A 24,282-nucleotide genomic window follows, 5' to 3' on the forward strand; every position below is an offset into this window, starting at 1 on the left:
CTCTTGTGATCTGTGTACACCTCACAATGGTTTCCAATGAGAAAGTGTCTCCAGGTTTTCAATGCATGCACTACGGCTGCTAACTCCAAATCATGCGTAGCATAATTTAACTCATGAGGCTTAAGCTGTCGTGAGGCATATGAAACAACTCTTCCTTCCTTCATAAGCACCGCTCCAAGTCCTCGACGTGAAGCGTCACAATACACCTCATAATCCTTGGTCTGATCTGGCAAAATCAACATAGGTGATGTAACCAAGCGTTTCTTCAATTCTTGGAAACTAGCCTCACATTCCTCAGTCCATATGAACTTGGTATCCTTCTTCAACAACTCCGTCATAGGCTTTGCAATCTTCGAGAAATTCTCAATAAACCTCCGGTAGTATCCTTCAAGTCCAAGAAAGCTCTGGATCTCTCCAACTGTTGTTGGGGCTTCCCAATTTGTCACGGTATCAACCTTAGTGGGATCTACTGCTATACCTTCTCCAGATATAACGTGTCCGAGAAATCCAACTTCCTTCAACCAAAACTCACATTTGCTAAACTTGGCATATAATTGATGTTCTCTGAGATTTTCATGAACCAAACGCAAATGCTCCTTATGCTCCTCTTCATTCTTCGAGTAAACCAGGATATCATCAATGAACACTATGACGAACTTATCCAAAAACTCCATAAACACTTTGTTCATCATGTTCATAAAATATGCAGGTGCGTTAGTCAGTCCAAATGACATAACGGTATACTCGTACAGCCCATACCTGGTGGTAAAAGCCGTCTTAGGTATATCCTGTTCTCGAATCTTCAACTGGTGGTATCCTGATCGTAGATCGATCTTGGAAAATACCTTAGCTCCTTGCAATCGATCAAACAGATCATTGATCATCGTTAGTGGGTACTTGTTCTTAATGGTTACCTCATTGAATCCTCGATAATCAACAACCATCCTTAACGATCCATCCTTCTTCTCCACTAGAAGTACTGGCGATCCCCAAGGTGAAGAACTTGGGCGAATATATCCTTTATCCAGTAACTCCTTAATCTGCTTCTTAATCTCCACCAAATCTTTTGCGGGCATCCTATATGGTCTCTTTGATATTGGCCCTATGCCTGGCAAAAGCTCAATCAAAAACTCAATATCTCTATCCGGTGGCATGCCTGGCAACTCCTCTGGAAATACATCTGGGAAATCCTTCACCACTGGTACTTCCTCCTGCACAACTCCTGTTAAACAATTTACTTGAGTCCTCTTCGGCACATGCCGGGATACATACTTGATCCTTCTCCCTTCTGGGGTGGTAAGCAAGATCGACTTACTGGCGCAATCGATGTTTCCTCCATACATCGACAGCCAATCCATACCCAGAATTACATCCAATCCTTGTGATTCCAAAATGATCAAATCCGAGGGAAACACATGCCTACCTATACTCAATGGCACTTGAAAACATCCTTGGCTAGCCATATACTCCGCTCCTGGTGAGCTTACTAACATAGGTGTTCTAAGAACTTTGGTGGGCAGGTTATACTTATCCACAAATCCCCTTGATATGTATGAATGCGATGCACCAGTATCGAAAAGAACAAGTGCAGTAAATGACTTAACCAAAAACTTACCGATTACTGCATCCGGCTGCTCTTCAACCTCCTCCATGTTAACGTGGTTCACCTGTCCCCTATTGAAAGGGTTCGGCTTCTTCCCAGAGCTTCCATTGCCATTTCCATTCTGGGATTCAGGACATTCATTGGCATAATGTCCAGTCTTCTGGCACTTAAAGCAAGTGACTTGGCTCAGGTCTCTCTTGGCTGGGGTTGATGGGTTGGTGCGGTGCTGGCCGTTGCTTCCTCCATTCCCATTACCATTCTTGGTGCCATTGTGATTGTGCGAGCTACCTCCTCCATGGATATGCTGAAAATGTCCTCCTGGTCTAGGGGTAAAACGTGGCTTTTGCTGAGCTCCTGAATTGTACTTCCCTTGTCCATACTTCCTCTTGCGATTCTCAATCTGCTGCTGCTTCCCTTCAATCATGAGAGCACGATCTACCAACTCCTGGTAGTTAATGAAGGTTGCTACCATCAACTGCATGCTCAACTCATCATTCAGTCCTTCCAGAAACTTCTCCTGCTTAGCTGCATCCGTAGCGACGTCATCTGGGGCATAACGTGCTAACTTAATAAAGTCCTCCACATATTGGCCAACTGTCCGTCCTCCTTGGCGCAAGTTGCGAAACTCTCGCTTCTTCATGGCCATAGCTCCCGCTGAAACATGGGTAGTACGAAAAGCTTGCTGAAACTGGTCCCACGTGACAATGTCGACAGGGAAAGTGGCTGTGAAATTCGCCCACCATGATGCTGCGGGTCCTTCAAGCTGATGTGCGGCAAACTTCACCTTTTCCGCATCTGTGCATCCTACCGTGGTCAACTCCCTTGCTGTCTTGCAGAGCCAATCATTTGCTACTATCGGCTCGGTGCTACTGGAAAACACCGGCATATTCAGCCTAAGAAAACGGGCTAAGTGATCAATAGGTGGTGGTGGGTTGTTGTTTTTGTTCCCCTGATTCTGATTCTGGACTAGCAACTGCATCAATGTGTTCTGCTGCTGGATCAACTGGGTGAGCTCCGGTGGGAAGGTAAATCCGGGGTCACGTCTCGGACGCATCTGAGTGTTTAGAAAAGATGAGATTTAAGAATAGAGGGGCTCTAGAGAGAAAACACTACCCATATGCACATGAGGCAAAAGCAAACAATTCACTTCATTCAATCAATCAATCAAGGGCATACAATTGATCTAACTATCGCAAAAGTGCCCAGACTACTATATTTACATGGTGGACTACTACTACTGTTGGGGTGGCCTACTAGAAATATTCTTCGGTTGTAGACTCCATGATATCTGCTCCAGCTTCATCAACATAGTCATCATCACTATCATCTGGATCCGAGTCGGTGTTGTCGATGATGATGTAGACTTTCGGGCGGATCTCCTTGGGTTCTTCGTCTTCTTCTACTGGTGTAGGGTCTCCCATGAATATCCTGATCTTCTTGATCAGGTCATAATTCTTTTCCACTAGTACTTTGATTTCCTCTTCATAATCTTCACGTGTAGCCTTGAGTTCTTCCTCCAGTTCCTTGATTCTTGTCCTCGCCTTCTTTAGATCTATCATATCTGCGCACATCTGGTTCTCCTGTCGTTGTATGTGCTGGTTTAACTCCTGGATAAAAGCTACAACTGATCTATCCTTCCTGGTGCTGATCATCTCCCAGTGCTCATCTCGGCGCCCACAAATCTGGTAGATAGTATCCTTGAGATCATTGCGGTAAACTTCTCCAATGCGTCCCATGGCGATGTGAGCTGCCATGCTCTTTCCTAGACTCCAAGTTGGTGCATCAAAAGAAAACTCTATGGGCTCAGTGACTGGCATGAACGTCCTTTCTGGAACTTGAACTTGAATCATCCAGCTCTGTTCTTCAGGTAGAGTGGCGTTGTAGGTTCCGGTGAAGCTTCGTACTCCTATGTTCAGGTATCTAGTGACTTCCTTCAAGTGACGTCCAAAGGGTGTATCTTCATCCGGTTGCGTGAACTTGTTCCTTGCATCCGCCATCCTAAAAGAGTAGAAAAGATGAGAGGTCAGAGTGAGAAGAGTGAGTAGTGATCTAGGTCTTTAGCTTAGTGGTCGTGTCCTACAGTCAGCGTGTGCTCTGATACCATCTTGTAGCGACCAGACCTCAAACGGTCCAATCTTTGTGCTCAGGTGTCATCCCTGGATCAGTAATGCTAACACCACACAGTACTTGAAGGATTTATAACAGAGTAGCAATCACACACTTATTACATCGAGAGTCTCAAAAGAGAACTTATTACAATAAATATGGCTTAAGGCCATCTAATAACGAAAACAATGGAAGGCTTGGAAGATAAGTGAGTCCACCAACTCCAACGGCATCACTGAGTATAGAACCACGACCTAAAGGCACCTTAGTCGTTGTCTGAAAAGTCTGCAACATTAACGTTACAGCCCGAAACGGGTCAGCACATGGAATATGCTAGCAATGTAACACATAGAGGGCAATGAAAAGTAATGCTATACTACATGCATATTTCGCTAGTGGAAAGCTCTATGGTTACAGTTTTGCGAAAAGCCATTTTTTCCCTACTGCAAAGGAATAAATTTTATTTAACTATCATGGTGGTTGTTAAACATTGAGAATGGTTGACAGCATTCTCAATCCCAATTAAGCATCATCATTAAACAAAGCCCAACAAAATTAATTAGAGTAACATGACGAGATTCACATGATAATCCAGGTACTAGATACTCAAGATGTCCATAACCGAGGACACGGCTAACCATGATTAGTTTATACACTCTATATAGGTTTGCACACTTTTCCCCACAAGACTTGATCTCCTCCGTTGGGATTCTCGCACTACATGATGTTTGAGAAACGGATGACCGAGACATAGTCTTTCAGAAGTGCTAGCACCTTACGATCGGGTAGACCGTTACACCTACTTTCCCCTACATCTGCTAGTCTACCACTGTAAGAGTTCGCACGACTTACTCAACTATTCTAGAGCCCATAATAGCTTGTGGCTGCACATGGAAGTTTCTAGCATGAATAATCTCATGATCCCTTTGAGCCTGGGTGGCGGTCCAAAAAAACATGCAATCGCTGGAATACCCAGGTGCCTCAATCCACCCAGATGTGTATTTAAGTTGCCACCTTAGATAAACCTTTAATTTAACAATCTCACATCTGTCATGGATTTCACTCACCCAATCCACGTCTACTAGCATAGCATGGCATAATAAGCAAACGTAGAAGTAACTCCCAAAGGTTTGATAATAACAGGTAATAGGTACTACCTCAACTACTTCCCAAACCCACAATTTAAATAGATCCTAATCATGCAATGTGTGAGGATTGATCTAATGCAATAAAAACTGGGTAGTAGGAGGTATGATCAAAGTGTTACTTGCCTTGCTGATGATCCGCGAAACCTAGCGATTCGAAATAGCAAGCGGCGCACTCCGGGTACTCTATCGCAAACAAACAAACATACAATAAGTACTCAACTAATGCACAGGTAAAACTCGAATAAGAGATCTAACCAGAAAGTTCAACTTAAGAAATCCGGTTGGCAAAAAGAATCAAATCGAACGAAGCAACGAAAGACAAACGGCAAAAGAAACCAGTTTCCTTTACTATTCTGGATCTAGGGCAATTTTTATAGTGGCAAAAACTTGTTTGAGTTGGTTAAACGGAAAGAGGGTTTCGAGACGAAACTCCAGGCGCTTGAATCGCCGGATTCCGATAAATGAGCGAAAAGTTATACTAGAACGAAAAACGGACCAGGAATCGCGATCAGAAAAATCACGGATTTAATCCGAGAAAAAGAAAAACGACGAACAGATTAACGAATGAACGTTCGTTAACTGGATCTAATCGATGAACGCGTTCGTTAAAACGAACGAACGGGTGAACGCTCGCTAAATTAACTGGAAAAATCGATCTATTTAAAAAACGAAACTAAAAAAACCGAACAAAACCGACGAAAAACCGATCGGTTTTTCGAGAAAACCGGCGGCGCGAGGTCTACCTCCGGCAAACGGCGGTGGCGACGGCTCCGGCGATCGTCGGCGGCGGCGGCGGGGCAGCGGGGCGGGGCAAGGCGGCGGCGGCGCGGAGGCGGCGACGACGGGGCTAGGGTTAGGGTTTGGGGGCGGGGCGGCTTGGGCTAGCTCGGGCCTCGGGCGTCACTATTTAAAGGCCCGGCCAGGCGGAGTCCTGGCCGATTACGGCCCAAAGTCGGTTCGGATTTATTTTTTAAAATAATTACGCTCTGAAAAAAACAAAAGGAATACTAAACAGACTCCAAAAATCCCGAAATAAATTTTCCCCGGCTTCTAAAATCAAGCCGCACAGGATGTACATTTATTTGGGGCCTAAATGCAATTTTGAAAAACACACATTTTTCCTAAATTCAAATAAAATAGCAAATAAAACCAAAATAAAATCTTATTTGATTTTTATTAAATCCTCAATATTTCTTTATTTTAGGAAAGTCATTTTATTCCCTCTCTCATATTTTGATAATAGAAATAATTGAAGATAAAATAAATAAAATCAAATGATCCTATTTTCAAAATTTGAGAAAACTCAAATATGAAAATAATGAAATCCCCAACTCTCTCCGAGGGTCCTTGAGTTGCGTAGAATTTTCTAGGATCAACCAAAATGCAGTAAAATATGATATGCAATGATGATCTAATGTATAACATTCCAAATTGAAAATTTGGGATGTTACAAACCTACCCCCCTTAAGATGAATCTCGCCCTCGAGATTCGGGTTGGCTAGAAAATAGGTGAGGGTGGTCCTTCAGCAATTCTTCCTCTCGCTCCCAGGTGGCTTCATCCTCCGTGTGGTGGCTCCACTGAACTTTGTAAAACTTGAGAATCTTGCTGCGGTGACTCGACTGGCATACTCTAAAATCTTGACTGGTTTCTCTTTATAGGTCAAATCACTGTCCAACTGAATCGCTTCCAGTGGCACTGTATCTCTCAGCGGTATATCAGCCATCTCTGCGTGGCACTTCTTCAACTGGGAAACGTGGAACACGTCGTGAACTCCTGACAATCCTTCAAGAAATTCCAACTTATAGGCTACTTCTCCCATACACTCCAAAACTTTGTATGGGCCTACAAAACTTGGCGCTAACTTTCCCTTAACTCCAAAGCGCTTAACTCCTCGAAGTGGAGATACTCGAAGATAAACTCGGTCTCCGACTTCGTAAACTGTCTCCTTGCGTTTAGAATCTGTGTAGCTCTTCTGCCTGGACTGGGCTGCCTTGAGCCTATCGCGAATCAATTTTACTTTCTGTTCAGACTCCTTAATCAGATCCGGTCCAAACAACTGGCGGTCTCCAACTTCATCCCATGACAATGGGGTCCTGTACCTCCATCCGTACAAGGCTTCGAAAGGGGCCATCTTCAAACTAGATTGATAGCTATTGTTGTAAGAGAACTCTACATACGGCAAATTCTCGTCCCAACTAGATCCGTAATCTAGCGCACAAGCTCTCAACATATCCTCCAAAATCTGATTGACTCTCTCGGTCTGTCCATCTATCTGCGAATGGAAAGCTGTACTAAACTCCAGCCTGGTACCTTGAAATTTAAATATGATTTTTTTGGAATATTTGAGAATATTTGGCACTGAGAACACAGCAGGGGGCCCCCTACCTCGTGGGCCTACGGTGGCCCTCCTCCACTTATTCCTGCACCCACACACTCCTTCTTCCTCCCGAAAACACGATTATCCAGCTCAAGCACGAGTTCTAGCTCATTTTGCTATGATTTTCGATCTCCTTTCTCAAAGCACCTCTCATAAAACTGCTTTGGGGGATTGTTCCTTGGTATGTGACTCCTCCATTGGTCCAATTAGTTTTTGTTCTAGTGCTTTATTCATTGCAAATTTGTGCTGCCTAGTGCTACCTCTTGAGCACTGCGTTGGATTCCCTTGAAGAGGAAAGGAGATGCAGCAAAGTAGCATAAGTATTTCCCTTAGTTTTTGAGAACCAAGGTATCAATCCAGTAGGAGGCTACGCGCGAGTCCCTCGGACCTGCACAAAACAAATAACTCCTCGCAACCAACGCGATAAGGGGTTGTCAATCCCTTCACGGTCACTTATGAGAGTGAGATCTGATAGATATGATAAGATAATATTTTTGGTATTTTTGTGATAAAGATGCAAAGTAAAATAAAAGCAAAGGAAATAACTAAGTATTGGGAGATTAATATGATAAAGATAGACCCGGGGGCCATAGGTTTCACTAGTGGCTTCTCTCAAGAGCATAAGTATTTTACGGTGGGTGAACGAATTACTATTGAGCAATTGACAAAATTGAGCATAGTTATGAGAATATCTAGGTATGATCATGTATATAGGCATCAAGTCCAAGACAAGTAGACCAACTCCTGCCTGTATCTACTACTATTACTCCACTCATCGACCGCTATCCAGCATGCATCTAGAGTATTAAGTTCATGAAAACATAGTAACGCCAAGCAAGATGCCATGATGTAGAGGGGTAAATTCATGCAATATGATAAAAAAACCTCATCTTGTTATCCTCGATGACAACAATACAATACGTGCCTTGCTGCCCCTACTGTCACTTGGAAAGGACACCGCAAGATTGAACCCAAAGCTAAGCACTTCTCCCATTGCAAGAAAGATCAATCTAGTAGGCCAAACCAAACTGATAATTCAAAGAGACTTGCAAAGATAACCAATCATACATAAAAGAATTCAGAGGAGATTCAAATATTGTTCATAGATAATCTTGATCATAAACCCACAATTCATCGGCCTCAACAAACACACCGCAAAAATAAGATTACATTGAATAGATCTCCACAAGAGAGGGGGAGAACATTGTATTGAGATCCAAAAAGAGAGAACAAGCCATCTAGCTAATAACTATGGACCCGAAGGTCTAAGGTAAACTACTCACACTTCATCGGAGAGGCTATGGTGTTGATGTAGAAGCCCTCCGTGATGGATGCACCCTCCGGCGGAGCTCCGGAACAGGCCCCAAGATGGGATCTCGTGGATACAGAAAGTTGCGGCGGTGGAATTAGAGTTTTGGCTCGGTATCTGATCGTTTGGGGGTACGTAGGTATATATAGGAGGAAGAAGTACGTCGGTGGAACAACAAGGGGCCCACGAGGGTGGAGGGCGCGCCTGGGGAGGGGGGGTAGGCACGCCCCCTACCTTGTGGCCACCCTGTTAGTTGCTTGACGTAGGGTCCAAGTCTCCTAGGTCTTGTTCGGTGAGAAAATCACGTCCCCGAAGGTTTCATTCCGTTTGGACTCCGTTTGATATTCCTTTTCTTCGAAACCCTAAAATAGGCACAAAAAAACAGCAATTCTGGGCTGGGCCTCCGTTTAATAGGTTAGTCCCAAAAATAATATAAAAGTGGATAATAAAGCCCAATAATGTCCAAAACAGTAGATAATATAGCATGGAGCAATCAAAAATTAGAGATACGTTGGAGACGTATCAAGCATCCCCAAGCTTAATTCCTGGTCGTCCTCGAGTAGGTAAATGATAAAAAAGATAATTGTTGATGTGGAGTGCTACTTGGCATAATTTTAATGTAACTCTTCTTAATTGTGGTATGAATATTTAGATCCGAAAGATTCAAGATAAAAGTTTAATATTGACATAAAAATAATAATACTTCAAGCATACTAACTAAGCAATTATGTCTTCTCAAAAAAACATGGCCACGGAAAGTTATCCCTACAAAATCATATATTCTGGCTATGCTCTATCTTCACCACACAAAATATTTAAATCTTGCACAACCCCGATGACATGCCAAGCAATTGTTTCATACTTTTGACATTCTCAAACTTCTTCAATCTTCACGCGATACATGAGAGTGAGCCATGGATATAACACTCTAGGTGGAATAGAATGGTGGTTGTGGAGAAGACAAAAAGGGGAAAGATAGTCTCACATCAACTAGGCGTATCAACGGGCTATTGATACGTCTCCAACGTATCTATAAGTTTTGATTGCTCCATGCTATATTATCTACTGTTTTGGACTATATTGGGCTTTATTTTCCACTTTTATATTATTTTTGGGACTAACCTATTAGCCGGAGGCCCAGCCCAGAATTGCTGTTTTTTTGCCTATTTCAGTGTTTCGGAGAAACAGAATATCAAATGGAGTCCAAACGGAATGAAACCTTCGGAAACGTGATTTTCTCATCAGATAAGATCCAGGAGACTTGGACCCTCCGTCAAGAAATCCACGAGGTGGTCACGAGAGTGGAGGGCGCGCCCCTTGCCTCGTGGGCCCCTCGAAGCTCCACCGACGTACTTCTTCCTCCTATATATACCTACGTACCCCCAAACGATCGGGGACGGAGCCAAAAACCTAATTCCACCGCCACAACTTTCTGTATCCATGAGATCCCGTCTTGGGGCCGGTTCTGGAGCTCCGCCGGAAGGGGCATCGATCACGGAGGGCTTCTACATCATCATCCAAGCCCCTCTGATGAAGTGTGAGTAGTTTATTTCATACCTACGGGTCCATAGTTAGTATCTAGATGGCTTCTTCTCTCTTTTTGGATCTCAATACAATGTTCTCCCCCTCTCTCATGGAGATGTATTCGATGTAATCTTCTTTTTGTGGTGTGTTTGTTGAGACCGATGAATTGTGGGTTTATGATCCAATCTATCTATGAATAATATTTGAATCTTCTCTGAATTCTTTTATGTATGATTGGTTATCTTTGCAAGTCTCTTCGAATTATCAGTTTGATTTGGCCTACTAGATTGGTTTTTCTTGCCATGGGAGAAGTGCTTAGCTTTGGGTTCGATCTTGCGGTGTCCTTTCCCAGTGAGAGAAGGGGCAGCAAGGCACGTATTGTATCGTTGCCATCGAGGATAACAAGATGGGTTTTTTACCATATTGCATGAAACTATCCCTCTACATCATGTCATCTTGCTTAAGGCGTTACTCTATTTTTAACTTAATACTCTAGATGCATGCTGGATAGCGGTCGATGAGTGGAGTAATAGTAGTAGATGCAGGTAGGAGTCGGTCTACTTGTCTCGGAAGTGATGCCTATATACATGATCATACGTAGATATTCTCATAACTATGCTCAATTCTGTCAATTGCTCAACAGTAATTTGTTCACCCACCGTAGAATACTTATGCTCTTGAGAGAAGCCACTAGTGAAACCTATGGCCCCCGGGTCTCTTTCTCATCATATTATTTCCATCACTTTATTATTTGTTTTGCTTTTTACTTTGCCTTTTACTTTTCACTTTGCATCTCTATACCAAAAATACCAAAAATATTATTTATCATCTCTATCAGATCTCACTTTCGTAAGTGACCATGAAGGGATTGACAACCCCTAAGCGCATTGGTTGCGTTGAGCTATTGTTTTTGTGTAGGTACGAGGGACTCGAGCGTAGCCTCCTACTGGATTGATACCTTGGTTCTCAAAAACTGAGGGAAATACTTACGCTACTTTGTTGCATCATCCTCTCCTCTTCGGGGAAATCCAACGCAGTGCTCAAGAGGTAGCAAGAAGAATTTAGGGCGCCGTTGCCGAGGAGTCTGCGCAAAAGTCAACATACCAAGTACCCATCACAATCCCTATCTCCCGCATTACATTATTTGCCATTTGCCTCTGGTTTTCCTCTCCCCCCAATTCACCCTTGCCGTTTTATTAGCCCTCTCTCTCTCTATCCTCCCTCTCTTTCTCTAATTGCCTCTTTTTGCCCGTTTGCCTTCTTGTTTGCTTGTTTGTCGCGATGGCTCTTCCTAGATTCGGTGATCTTCACCTTAAAAGGTTAGGGGAGATCGAAAACAACGTCAGGAAGTTTATGGTTTTGCAATTTGAGCATAATAATTTCTTTAGAAATGAGCTTAAGGAACAAAAAGGTTTTATGAGTTATATGAATAAAGAGCTCGATGATATGTCTAAAGAATTTGATGGTATAAGAACCCAAATTGCTCGTCTTGAAAAATTAACTGCTGAAATTTCGGATATGCAAGCTACCTTAGTCAATAAGATGGCCGCTAAACCAGATTCCTATGAAAATAATGATGAAGATCTAAAAGTTATTGGTGTGTCCCCTATTAAATTTTTGTTTTGCAATATGAATCTTGATAATGATGGGACTGAATATGATCCACCTTTACCTAGAAGGCGTTCTAAGAATTCTGAATCTTTTGATCTTGATGCTAAATTTGATAAAAGTGGGATTGAAGAAATTAAAACCCTAGATGTTGCTAAAACCACTATTATGGATTCCAAGGAATTTAACTACGAAAATTGCTCTTTGATTGATTGTATTTCCTTGTTGCAATCCGTGCTAAATTCTCCTCACGCTTATAGTCAAAATAAAGCGTTTACTAAACATATCGTTGATGCCTTGATGCAATCTTATGAAGAAAAACTTGAATTGGAAGTTTCTATCCGTAGAAAACTTTATGATGAGTGGGAACCAACTATTAAAATTAAAATTAAAGATCATGAGTTTTATGCTTTGTGTGATTTGGGTGCTAGTGTCTCTACTATTCCCAAAACTTTGTGTGATTTGCTAGATTTCCGTAATTTTGATGATTGCTCTCTAAACTTGCATATTGCGGATTCCACTATAAGAAACCTATGTGAAGAATTAATGATGTTCTTATTGTTGCAAATAGGAATTATGTGCCCGTAGATTTTATCGTTCTTGATATAGATAGCAATCCTTCTAGCCCTATTATTCTCGGTAGACCTTTCCTTAGAACGGTTGGTGCAATTATTGATATGAAGGAAGGGAATATTAGATTCCAATTTCCATTAAAAAAGGGCATGGAACACTTCCCTAGAAAGAAAATAAAATTACCATATGAATCTATCATGAGAGCCACTTATGGATTGCCTACCAAAGATGGCAATACCTAGATCTAATCTTGCTTGTTATGCCTAGCTAGGGGCGTTAAACGATAGCGCTTGTTGGGAGGCAACCCAATTTTATTTTTATTCCTTGATTTTTGCTCCTGTTTAGTAATAAATAAATTATTTAGCCTCTGTTTGGTTGTGTTTTTTGTGTTTAATTAGTGTTTGTGCCAAGTAGAACCGTTGGGAAGACTTGGGGAAAGTCTTGTTGAACTTGCTGTAAAAAACAGAAACTTTAGCGCTCACGAGAACTGCTGTCATTTTTATTTGGAGAGTGATATTTAGTTAATTCTTTTTGCAGATGATTAATAGATAAATTCCTCACGTCCAGAATTTATTTTAGAATTTTTGGGGTTCCAGATCTTGCGCTAGCTACAGATTACTACAGACTGTTCTGTTTTTGACAGATTCTGTTTTTCGTGTGTTGTTTGCTTATTTTGATGAATCTATGGCTAGTAAAATAGTTTATAAACCATAGAGAAGTTGGAATACAGTAGGTTTAACACCAATATAAATAAATAATGAGTTCATTACAGTACCTTGAAGTGGTCTTTTGTTTTCTTTCGCTAACGGAGCTCACGAGATTTTCTACTTTAAGTTTTGTGTTGTGAAGTTTTCAAGTTTTGGGTAAAGATTTGATGGATTATGGAACAAGGAGTGGCAAGAGCCTAAGCTTGGGGATGCCCATGGCACCCCCAAGATAATCTAAGGACACCTAAAAGCCAAAGCTTGGGGATGCCCCGGAAGGCATCCCCTCTTTCGTCTACTTCTATCGGTAACTTTACTTGGAGCTATATTTTTATTCACCACATGATATGTGTTTTGCTTGGAGCGTCTTTTATGATTTGAGTCTTTGCTTATTAGTTTACCACAATCATCCTTGCTGTACACACCTTTTGAGAGAGCCATACATAATTTGGAATTTGATAGAATACTCTATGTGCTTCACTTATATCTTTTGAGTTATATAATTTTGCTCTAGTGCTTCACTTATATCTTTTAGAGCACGGTGGTGGATTTGTTTTATAGAAACTATTGATCTCTCATGCTTCACTTAGATTATTTTGAGAGTCTTAATAGCATGGTAATTTGCTTAATAATAAATATGCTTGGTATTCAAGATTTGTAAAACTTTCTTTTGAGTGCGTTGATTACTAAGAAAAAAATTGATGCTTGATAATTGTTTTGAGATATGAGGATGGTGGTATTAGAGTCATGCTAGTTCAGTAGTTGTGAATTTGAGAAATGCTTGTGTTAAAGTTTGTGATTCCCGTAGCATGCACGTATGGTGAACCGTTATGTGATGAAGTCGGAGCATGATTTATTTATTGATTGTCTTCCTTATGAGTGGCGGTCGGGGACGAGCGATGGTCTTTTCCTACCAATCTATCCCCCAAGGCGCATGCGCGTAATACTTTGCTTTGATAACTTCTAGATTTTTGCAATAAGTATATGACTTATTTATGACTAATGTTGAGTCCATGGATTATACGCACTTTCCTTGCTTCCACCATTGCTAGCCTCTCTAATATCGCGCACTTTTCGCCGGTATCATACACCCACCAAATACCTTCCTCAAAACAGCCACCATACCTACCTATCATGGCATTTCCATAGCCATTCCGACATATATTGCCATGCAACTTTCCACCGTTCCGTTCATTATGAAACGCTCCATCATTGTCATATTGCTAGCATGATCATGTAGTTGACATCGTATTTGTGGCAAAGCCACCGTTCATAATTTTTTCATACATGTCACTCTTGATTCATTGCATATCCCGGTACACCGCCGGAGGCATTCATATAGAGTCATATTTTGTTCTAAGTATTGAGTTGTTGTTAAGAAAAATAAAAAGTGTGATGATCATCATTTTTAGAGCATTGTCCCAAGTGAGGAAAGGATGATGGAGACTATGATTCCCCCACAAGTCGGGATGAGACTCCGGACGAAAAATAAAAAAAGGAAAAGAGGCCATAAAAAAGGAGAAGGCCCAAAAAAATGAGAGAAAAAGAGAGAAGAGACAATGTTACTATCCTTTTACCACACTTGTGCTTCAAAGTAGCACCATGATCTTCATGATAGAGAGTCTCTCATTCTGTCACTTTCATATACTAGTGGGAATTTTTCATTATAGAACTTGGCTTGTATATTCCAATGATGGGCTTCCTCAAAATGCCCTAGGTCTTCGTGAGCAAGCGATTTGGATGCACACCCACTTAGTTTCTTTTGTTGAGCTTTCATATACTTATAGCTCTAGTGCATCCGTTGCATGGCAATCCCTACTCACTCACATTGATATCTATCGATGGGCATCTCCATAGCTCGTTGATACGCCTAGTTGATGTGAGACTATCTTCCCCTCTTTTTGTCTTCTCCACAACCACCATTCTATTCCACATATAGTGCTATATCCTTGGCTCACGCTCATGTATTGCGTGAAGATCGAAAAAGTTTTGAAAATGTCAAAAGTATGAAACAATTGCTTGGCTTGTCATCGGGGTTGTGCATGATTTAAATACTTTGTGTGGTGAAGATAGAGCATAGCCAGACTATATCATTTTGTAGGGATTGCTTTTTTTGGCCATGTTATTTTGAGAAGACATAATTGCTTTGTTAGTATGCTTGAAGTACTATTATTTTTATGTCAACATGAACTTTTGTCTTGAATCTTTTGAATCTGAATATTCATACCACAATTAAGAAGATTTACATTGAAATTATGCCAAGTAGCACTCTGCATCAAAAATTCTATTTTTATCATTTACCTACTCGAGGACGAGCAGGAATTAAGCTTGGGGATGCTTGATACGTCTCCAACGTATCTATAATTTTTGATTGCTCCATGTTATATTATCTACTGTTTTGGAATATATTGGGCTTTATTTTCCACTTTTATATTATTTTTGGGACTAACCTATTAACTGGAGGCCCAGCCCAGAATTGCTGTTTTTTTTGCCTATTTTAGTGTTTCGGAGAAACAGAATATCAAACGGAGTCCAAACAGAATGAAACCTTCGGAAACATGATTTTCTCATCAGATAAGATCCAGGAGACTTGGACCCTCCGTCAAGAAAGCCACAAGGCAGTAACGAGGGTGGAGGGCGCGCCCCCCCTAGGGTGCACCCCCTACCTCGTGGGCCCCTCGAAGCTCCACCGACGTACTTCTTCCTCCTATATATACCTACGTACCCCAAACGATCAGGGACGGATCCAAAAACCTAATTCCACCACCGCAACTTTCTGTATCCACGAGATCCCATCTTGGGGCCTGTTCCAGAGCTCCGCCGGAACGGGCATCAATCACGGAGGGCTTCTACATCATCATCCAAGCCCCTCCGATGAAGTGTTAGTAGTTTATTCCAGACCTACGGGTCCATAGTTAGTAGCTAGATGGCTTCTTCTCTCTTTTTGGATCTCAATACAATGTTCTCCCCCTCTCTCGTGGAGATCTATTCGATGTAATCTTCTTTTTGCGGTGTGTTTGTTGAGACCGATGAATTGTGGGTTTATGATCCAGCCTATCGATGAATAATATTTGAATATTCTCTAAATTCTTTTATGTATGATTGGTTATCTTTGCAAGTCTCTTCGAATTATTAGTTTGGTTTGGCCTACTAGATTGGTTTTTCTTGCCACGGGAGAAGTGCTTAGCTTTGGGTTCGATCTTGCGGTGTCCTTTCCCAGTGACAGAAGGGGCAGCAAGGCACGTATTGTATCGTTGCCATCGAGGATAACAAGATGGGTTTTTTATCATATTGCATGAAACTATCCCTCTACATCATGTCATCTTGCTTAAGGCGTTACTCTGTTTTTAACTTAATACTCTGGATGCATGCTGGATAGCGGTCGATGAGTGGAGTAATAGTAGTAGATGCAGGCAGGAGTCAGTCTACTTGTCTCAGACGTGATGCCTATATACATGATCATACCTAGATATTCTCATAACTATGCTCAATTTTGTCAATTGCTCAACCGTAATTTGTTCACCCACCGTAGAATACTTATGCTCTTGAGAGAAGCCACTAGTGGAACCTATGGCCCCCGGGTCTCTTTCTCATCATATCAATCTCCATCACTTTATTATTGCTTTGCTTTTTTACTTTGCCTTTTACTTGTCACTTTGCATCTCTATACCAAAAATACCAAAAATATTATTTATCATCTCTATCAGATCTCACTTTCGTAATGACCGTGATAGGATTGACAACCCCTAAGCGCGTTGGTTGCGTTGAGCTATTGTTTTTGTGTAGGTATGAGGGACTCGCGCGTAACCTCCTACTAGATTGATACCTTGGTTCTCAAAAACTGAGGGAAATACTTATGCTACTTTGCTGCATCATCCTCTCCTCTTCGGGGAAATCCAACGCAGTGCTCAAGAGGTAGCAGCTATGGAGATGCCCATCAATATATATCAATGTGAGTGAGTAGGGATTGCCATGCAATGGAGGCACTAGAGCTAGAAGTATATGAAAGCTCAACAAAAGAAACTAAGTGGGTGTGCATCCAACTTGCTTGCTCATGAAGACCTAGGGCATTTTGAGGAAGCCCGTCATTGGAATATACAAGCCAAGTTCTATAATTAAAAATTCCCACTAGTATATGAAAGTGATAACTCAAGAGACTCTCTATATGAAGAACATGGTGCTACTTTGAAGCACAAGTGTGGTAAAAGGATAGTAACATTGTCCCTTCTCTCTTTTTCTCTCATTTTTTTATTTGGGCCTTTTCTCTTTTTTATGGCCTCTTTTTTTAGTCCGGAGTCTCATCCCGACTTGTGGGGGAATCATAGTCTCCATCATCCTTTCCTCACTAGGACAATGTTCTAATAATGATGATCATCACACTTTTATTTTCTTACAACTCAACAATTACAACTCGATACTTAGAACAAAATATGACCCTATATGAATGCCTCCGGAGGTGTACCGGGATATGCAATGAATCAAGAGTGACATGTATGAAATAATTATGAATGGTGGCTTTGCCACAAATACGATGTCAACTACATGATCATGCTAAGAAATATGACAATGATGGAGTGTTTCATAATAAACAGGACGGTGGAGAGTTGCATGGCAATATATCTCGGAATGGCTATGGGAATGCCATAATAGGTAGGTATGGTGGCTGTTTTGAGGAAGGTATATGGTGGGTGTATGATACCGGCGAAAGGTGCGCGGTATTGGAGAGGCTAGCAATGGTGGAAGGAAGAAAAGTGCGTATAATCCATGGACTCAACATTAGTTATAAAGAACTCATATACTTATTGCAAAAATCTACAAGTTATCAAAGCAAAGTATTACGCGCATGCTCCTAGGGGGATAGATTGGTAGGAAAAGACCATCGCTCGTCCCCGAGCGCCACTCATAAGGAAGACAATCAAAAAATAAATCATGCTCCGACTTCATCACATAACGGTTCACCATACGTGCATGCTACGGGAATCCCAAACTTTAACACATGTATTTCTCAAATTCACAACTAGTCAACTAGCACAACTTTAGTATCACCATCTTCATATCTCAAAACAATTATCAAGCATCAAACTTCTCATAGTATTCAACACACTCATAAGAAAGTTTTTACTATTCTTGAATACCAAGCATATTAGCATTATTTAAGAAAATTACCATGCTATTTAAGACCCTCAAAATAATCTAAGTGAAGGATGAGAGATCAATAGTTTCTATAAAACAATTCCACCACCGTGCTCTAAAAAAATATAAGTGAAGTACTAGAGCAAAACTATATAACTCAAATGATATAAGCGAAGCACATAAAGTATTCTAACAAATTCCAAATCATATATGGCTCTCTCAAAAGGTGTGTACAGAAAGGATGATTATGGTAAACTAAAAATAAAAGACTCAAATCATACAAGATGCTCCAAGCAAAACACATATCATGTGGTGAATAAAAATATAGCTCCAAGTAAAGTTACCGATAGAAGTAGACGAAAGAGGGGATGCCTTCCGGGGCATCCCAAAGCTTTGGCTTTTAGGTGTACTTAGATTATCTTGGGGGTGCCATGGGCATCCCCAAGCTTAGGCTCTTTCCACTCCTTGTTCCATAATTCATCAAATCTTTACCCAAAACTTGAAAACTTCACAACACAAAACTCAAAGTAGAAAATCTCGTGAGCTCCGTTAGCGAAAGAAAACAAAAGACCACTTCAAGGTACTGTAATTAACTCATTATTTATTTATATTGGTGTTAAACCTACTGTATTACAACTTCTCTATGGTTTATAAACTATTTTACTAGCCATAGATTCATCAAAATAAGCAAACAACACACGAAAAACAGAATCTGTCAAAAACAGAACAGTCTGTAGTAATCTGTAGCTAGAGCAAGATATGGAACCCCAAAAATCCTAAAATAAATTTCTGGACATGAGGAAGTTATCTATTAATCATATGCAAAAATAATTAACTAAATATCACTTTCCCAATAAAAATGGCAGCAGTTCTTGTGAGCGCTAAAGTTTCTGTTTTTTACAGCAAGATTAACAAGACTTTCCCCAAGTCTTCCCAACGGTTCTACTTGGCACAAACACTAATTAAACACAAAAAACACAACCAAACCAGAGGATAGATAAAATATTTATTACTAAACAGGAGCAAAAAGCAAGGAATAAAAATAAAGTTGGGTTGCCTCCCAACAAGGGCTATCGTTTAACGCCCCTAGCTAGGCATAAAAGGCAATGATAGATCTAGGTATTGCCATCTTTGGTAGGCAATTCTTCAATGAGGCATACACCATATTTAGGAATTTCTTTATTTTTATTAATTATCAAACTTTTAGGCACAAGATCAAAAAAATCATTTGTAACAAATGGTTCCTTAATGATAGCAAAAAGATTGGGATGAATACTTATAGATTTGAGATCCGCAGCTTCCTTACTAGAAGATTCACCCTTATTTTTAGGAACATACATAAGCTTGGCAATTTTAGTGGGAGGACTTGGAGTATTTTTTACGGAAGAAAAAGCGGTTCCCAAGTTGGTAATAATACCCTCAAGTTTATCGATTCGAGTGGAATCTTGACTTATTTTCTCATTAACTCTAGGTTACTTTTCTTTAATATTTTTCAAGGTGACTCATACTTTAGATCCATATTGAGTGATTTTGTTATGGATCTTTTTTCCAAATTTTCAATCAACTCTACAGTAGCAACCTTATTCTCAATAATTTCAAGTCTTTGCATTACATGCTCCAAAGTTAACGTAGTTCCATTAACCAAAAGAGGTGGTGAGCCAAACAAATCTATCATAGCATTATAAGAATCAAAAGTATGGCTACCCAAGAAGTTCCCTCCGGTAATGGTATCAAGGATATATCTGTACCAAGGAGTAGCGCCTACATAAAAATTGCGAATAAGAATGGAAGTAGATTGCTTCCTGGTAGATCTATTTTGAGCATTGCAAATCCTATACCAAGCGTCTTTTAGTTTTTCTCCCTCCCTTTGCTTAAAATTTAGAACTTAATTCTCGGGAGACAACGGAGAAGATAGAGAACTAGCCATAACGACAAGCAAAAGGAAAAGAGGCGAACGGAAAAAGAGAGGGATGATAGAGAGAGAGGGCGAATAAAACGGCAAGGGTGAAGTGGGGGAGAGGAAAACGAGAGGCAAATGGAAAATAATGTAATGCAAGAGATAAGGGTATGTGATGGGTACTTGGTATGTTGACTTTTGCATAGAATCCCCGGCAACAACGCCAGAAATTCTTCTTGCTACCTCTTGAGCACTGCGTTGGATTCTCTTGAAGAGGAAAGGAGATGCAACAAAGTAGTGTAAGTATTTCCCTTAGTTTTTGAGAACCAAGGTATCAATCCAGTAGGAGGCTAGGCGCAAGTCCCTCGTACCTGCACAAAACAAATAACTCCTCGCAACCAACACGATAAGGGGTTGTCAATCCCTTCACGGTCACTTACGAGAGTGAGATCTGATAGATATGATAAGATAATATTTTTGGTATTTTTGTGATAAATATGCAAAGTAAAATAAAAGCAAAGGAAATAACTAAGTATTGGGAGATTAATATGATAAAGATAGACCCCAGGGCCATAGGTTTCACTAGTGGCTTCTCTCAAGAGCATAAGTATTTTACGGTGGGTGAATGAACTACTGTTGAGCAATTGACAGAATTGAGCATAGTTATGAGAATATCTAGGTATGATCATGTATATAGGCATCATGTCCGAGACAAGTAGACCGACTCCTGCCTGCATCTACTACTATTACTCTACTCATCGACCGCTATCCAGCATGCATCTAGAGTATTAAGTTCATGAAAACAGAGAAACACCTTAAGCAAGATGACATGATGTAGAGGGGTAAATTCATGCAATATGATAAAAACCCCATCTTGTTATCCTCGATGGCAACAATACAATACGTGCCTTGCTGCCCCTAATGTCACTGGGAAAGGACACCGCAAGATTGAACCCAAAGCTAAGCACTTCTCCCATTGCAAGAAAGATCAATCTAGTAGGCCAAACCAAACTGATAATTCGAAGAGACTTGCAAAGATAACCAATCATACATAAAAGAATTCAGAGGAGATTCAAATATTCTTCATAGATAATCTTGATCATAAACCCACAATTCACCGGTCTCAACAAACACACCGCAAAAAGAAGATTACATCTAATAGATCTCCACAAGAGAGGGGGAGAACATTGTATTGAGATCCAAAAAGAGAGAAGAAGCCATCTAGCTAATAACTATGGACTCGAAGGTCTGAGGTAGACTACTCACACTTCATCGGAGAGGCTATGGTGTTGATGTAGAAGCCGTCCGTGATGGATGCCCCCTCCGGCGGAGCTCTGGAATAGGCCCCAAGATGGGATCTCGTGGATACAGAAAGTTGCGGCGGTGGAATTAAGGTTTTGGCTCCGTATCTGATCGTTTGGGGGCACGTAGGTATATATAGGAGGAAGAAGTACGTCGGTGGAGCAACAGGGGGCCCACGAGGGTGGAGGGCGCGCCTGGGGGGTAGGCGCGCCTCTACCTCGTGGCCTCCCTATTAGTTTATTGACATAGGGTCCAAGTCTCCTGGGTCTTGTTCAGTGAGGAAATCACGTTCCCGAAGGTTTCATTCCGTTTGGACTCCGTTTGATATTCCTTTTCTATGAAACCCTAAAATAGGAAAAAAAGCAATTCTGGGCTGGGCCTCCGGTTAAAAGTTTAGTCCCAAAAATAATATAAAAGTGGATAATAAAGCCCAATAATGTCCAAAACAGTAGATAATATAGCATGGAGCAATCAAAAATTATAGATACGTTGAAGACGTATCACCTAGGTGACCATGTTCTTGAGCTTGCATGTCAAATTTATACGGTTCCAAGTAGTTTTGATACATGATTTAGGCTCTAGGCACTTGTAGGAGTAGTTGCTATCAATTTTGTTGAGTTTGGTTCACTTTTATTTTGAAGTTACTAAAAATTTTAGAACTTTTCAGAAAATAATGAAGAGATTTTTGAGGGGCTCATCGAGCCGAAGCTCGAAGGAAAAGAAAAATGAAGAAGCAGAGAGGCCCAAATATAATCTGCCTCGCACCGCGAAGGTTCAATCATGTGAATGTCCCTCCGATGATTTCTTGAGAGCAACCAGGATTTATGATGATTTTTATGAATTGGCTAAGAATGCAGGCCTCACCAACTTCCTCCGCGACCAACGCGAACAGTATCTCTTACTCACCAATACTTTTGTGCAAAACTTCTACTATTATCCTAGGGAATCACCTCCTTCAGTAGAGTTTCATTTATATGATGTGGTTAAGAAGATGTCACTAGATGAATTTTGTAGGGTTTGCAAAATACCTTGGAGGGTAGCCTAGAGGAACCACATCGTAAAGATGTGGACGGGTTTATTTACACTATCACTGTAGGGGAAACTAGGAAAGTTTCCGATGCAAGAATCACTAGCATACATTTTCCTGTTTTACGCTACTTTGCAATATTTTCTAGTCGTTCCTTAATTGGTCGCGGAAACTATGGAAACCTTAGTGTTCCTGATATTATTATTTTGTTTCATGGCTTATTCCGTGACGACTCTGTTAGTATGGGCGGTATTATTGCTAAATGGTTAAGTCTGAACCATACAAAGGGCCCCATCTTTGGTGGTAGCTATTCTTCACACCTTGCTGCATATCATAACATACCCATTAGGCACTATGAAAAAGAAGAAAAATTGCTGCCTACTATTTATTTCGATTATAAGAGTATGATAGCGCATGATTTTATTGTAAAGAATAGGGAAGGGGAGCTTAAATACAAATTGTTCTTTGATAAACGTCATCCGGAGACTATCACCTTGCCTGCTCCTTCCTTGTTTGATTTATCTACAGGCCAGTACCTCGTCTCGCCGGAGGATATTCACGCTTACCGGGACCCTACATCAGCCACAGAGCCAGAGTCGGAACCACAATTTGATCCTCCATGACAGTCTAATTACCAGTGGGATCTGGAGATGATTGCCAGCCATTGGCAATCGGAGTCTTCTTCATCTCAGTACGACCCCAACTATTACTATGGATATCCGCCAGGCCAACCGTGGCCATAGACCAACTTAGGCCAAAAGCCTAAGCTTGCGGGAGTACGTATTCCTCACCGACATTACATTCATATTCACACACTCATTGCTAGATGTCTGTGCTCATACTTTTTCATTGTATCATCCATGCTAGTTTATTTTCTCTTTTTATGCTTTCTTCTTGTGTGTTTAATAAACCTTAAGAAAAACCAAAAAAATTAGTTGTAGCTTTTAGCTAGTTTTAATTTCCATGCTTGTAGTAGTAATTAAAAAGAAAACCCAAAAAGATTTCCTATTCTTCTTTTGCTTGTTGGGAGCTTTCCCATGTAAATAGTTTTATTTCTTTTCCTTTCTTTGGGGGTCGATAGGAGAAGATTATGATTAAATTGTTAAAGTGGCTCTTATATGCATTATTGTTGATCTGACAAAAGAGCCCATATTTCCTTGTTTTCTCCTGTTTATTGAATGCTTGTAGATTCCAGCTTAGTCTAATGCACGTGCACTATTATTATTATCCACATCGTTCGGTCGTGCAAGTGAAAGGCAACAATGATGATTATATGATGAACTTATTGAGATGAGAAAAGATGGTATGAACTCGACCTCTCTTGTTTTTTGTAAATATGATTAGTTCATCGTTCCTGATTTAGCCTATTATGAATAAACATGTTTGCAATGACAACTAGAGATCATAGTTTCTTGTGCCATGCTTAATTAGCTAGGAGCTTATAATGGTTTACCTTGCGTGCCAACATGCTATTAAAATGGTTGTGATGTGGTATGATAGGGTGGTATCCTCTTTTGAACGATTCGAGTGGCTTGACTTGGTACATGTTCATGCATGTAGTTGAAACAAAATCAACATAGCCTCTACGATATTTATGTTCATGGTACATTATATCCTACTCATGCTTGCATTCGGTGTTGATTAATTTTAATACATGTTCATGACTGTTGTCGCTCTCTAGCTGGTCGCTTCCCAGTCTTTTTCTAGCCTTCACCTGTACTAAGCGGGAATACTGCTTGTGCATCGAACTCCATAAACCCTAAAGTTATTCCATATGAGTCCACCATACCTACCTATATACGGTATCTACCTGCCGTTCCAAGTAAATTTGTATGTGCCAAACTCTAAACCTTCAAATAAACATTCTGTTTTGTATGCTCGAATAGCTCATGTATCAACTAGGGCTGTCCGTATCTTCCATGTTAGGCGGGTTATTCTCAAGAGGAGTGGACTCCGCTCCTCACTCATGA

Source organism: Triticum aestivum, chromosome 2A (genome assembly GCF_018294505.1).
Source record: "Triticum aestivum cultivar Chinese Spring chromosome 2A, IWGSC CS RefSeq v2.1, whole genome shotgun sequence".
NCBI lineage: Eukaryota > Viridiplantae > Streptophyta > Magnoliopsida > Poales > Poaceae > Triticum > Triticum aestivum.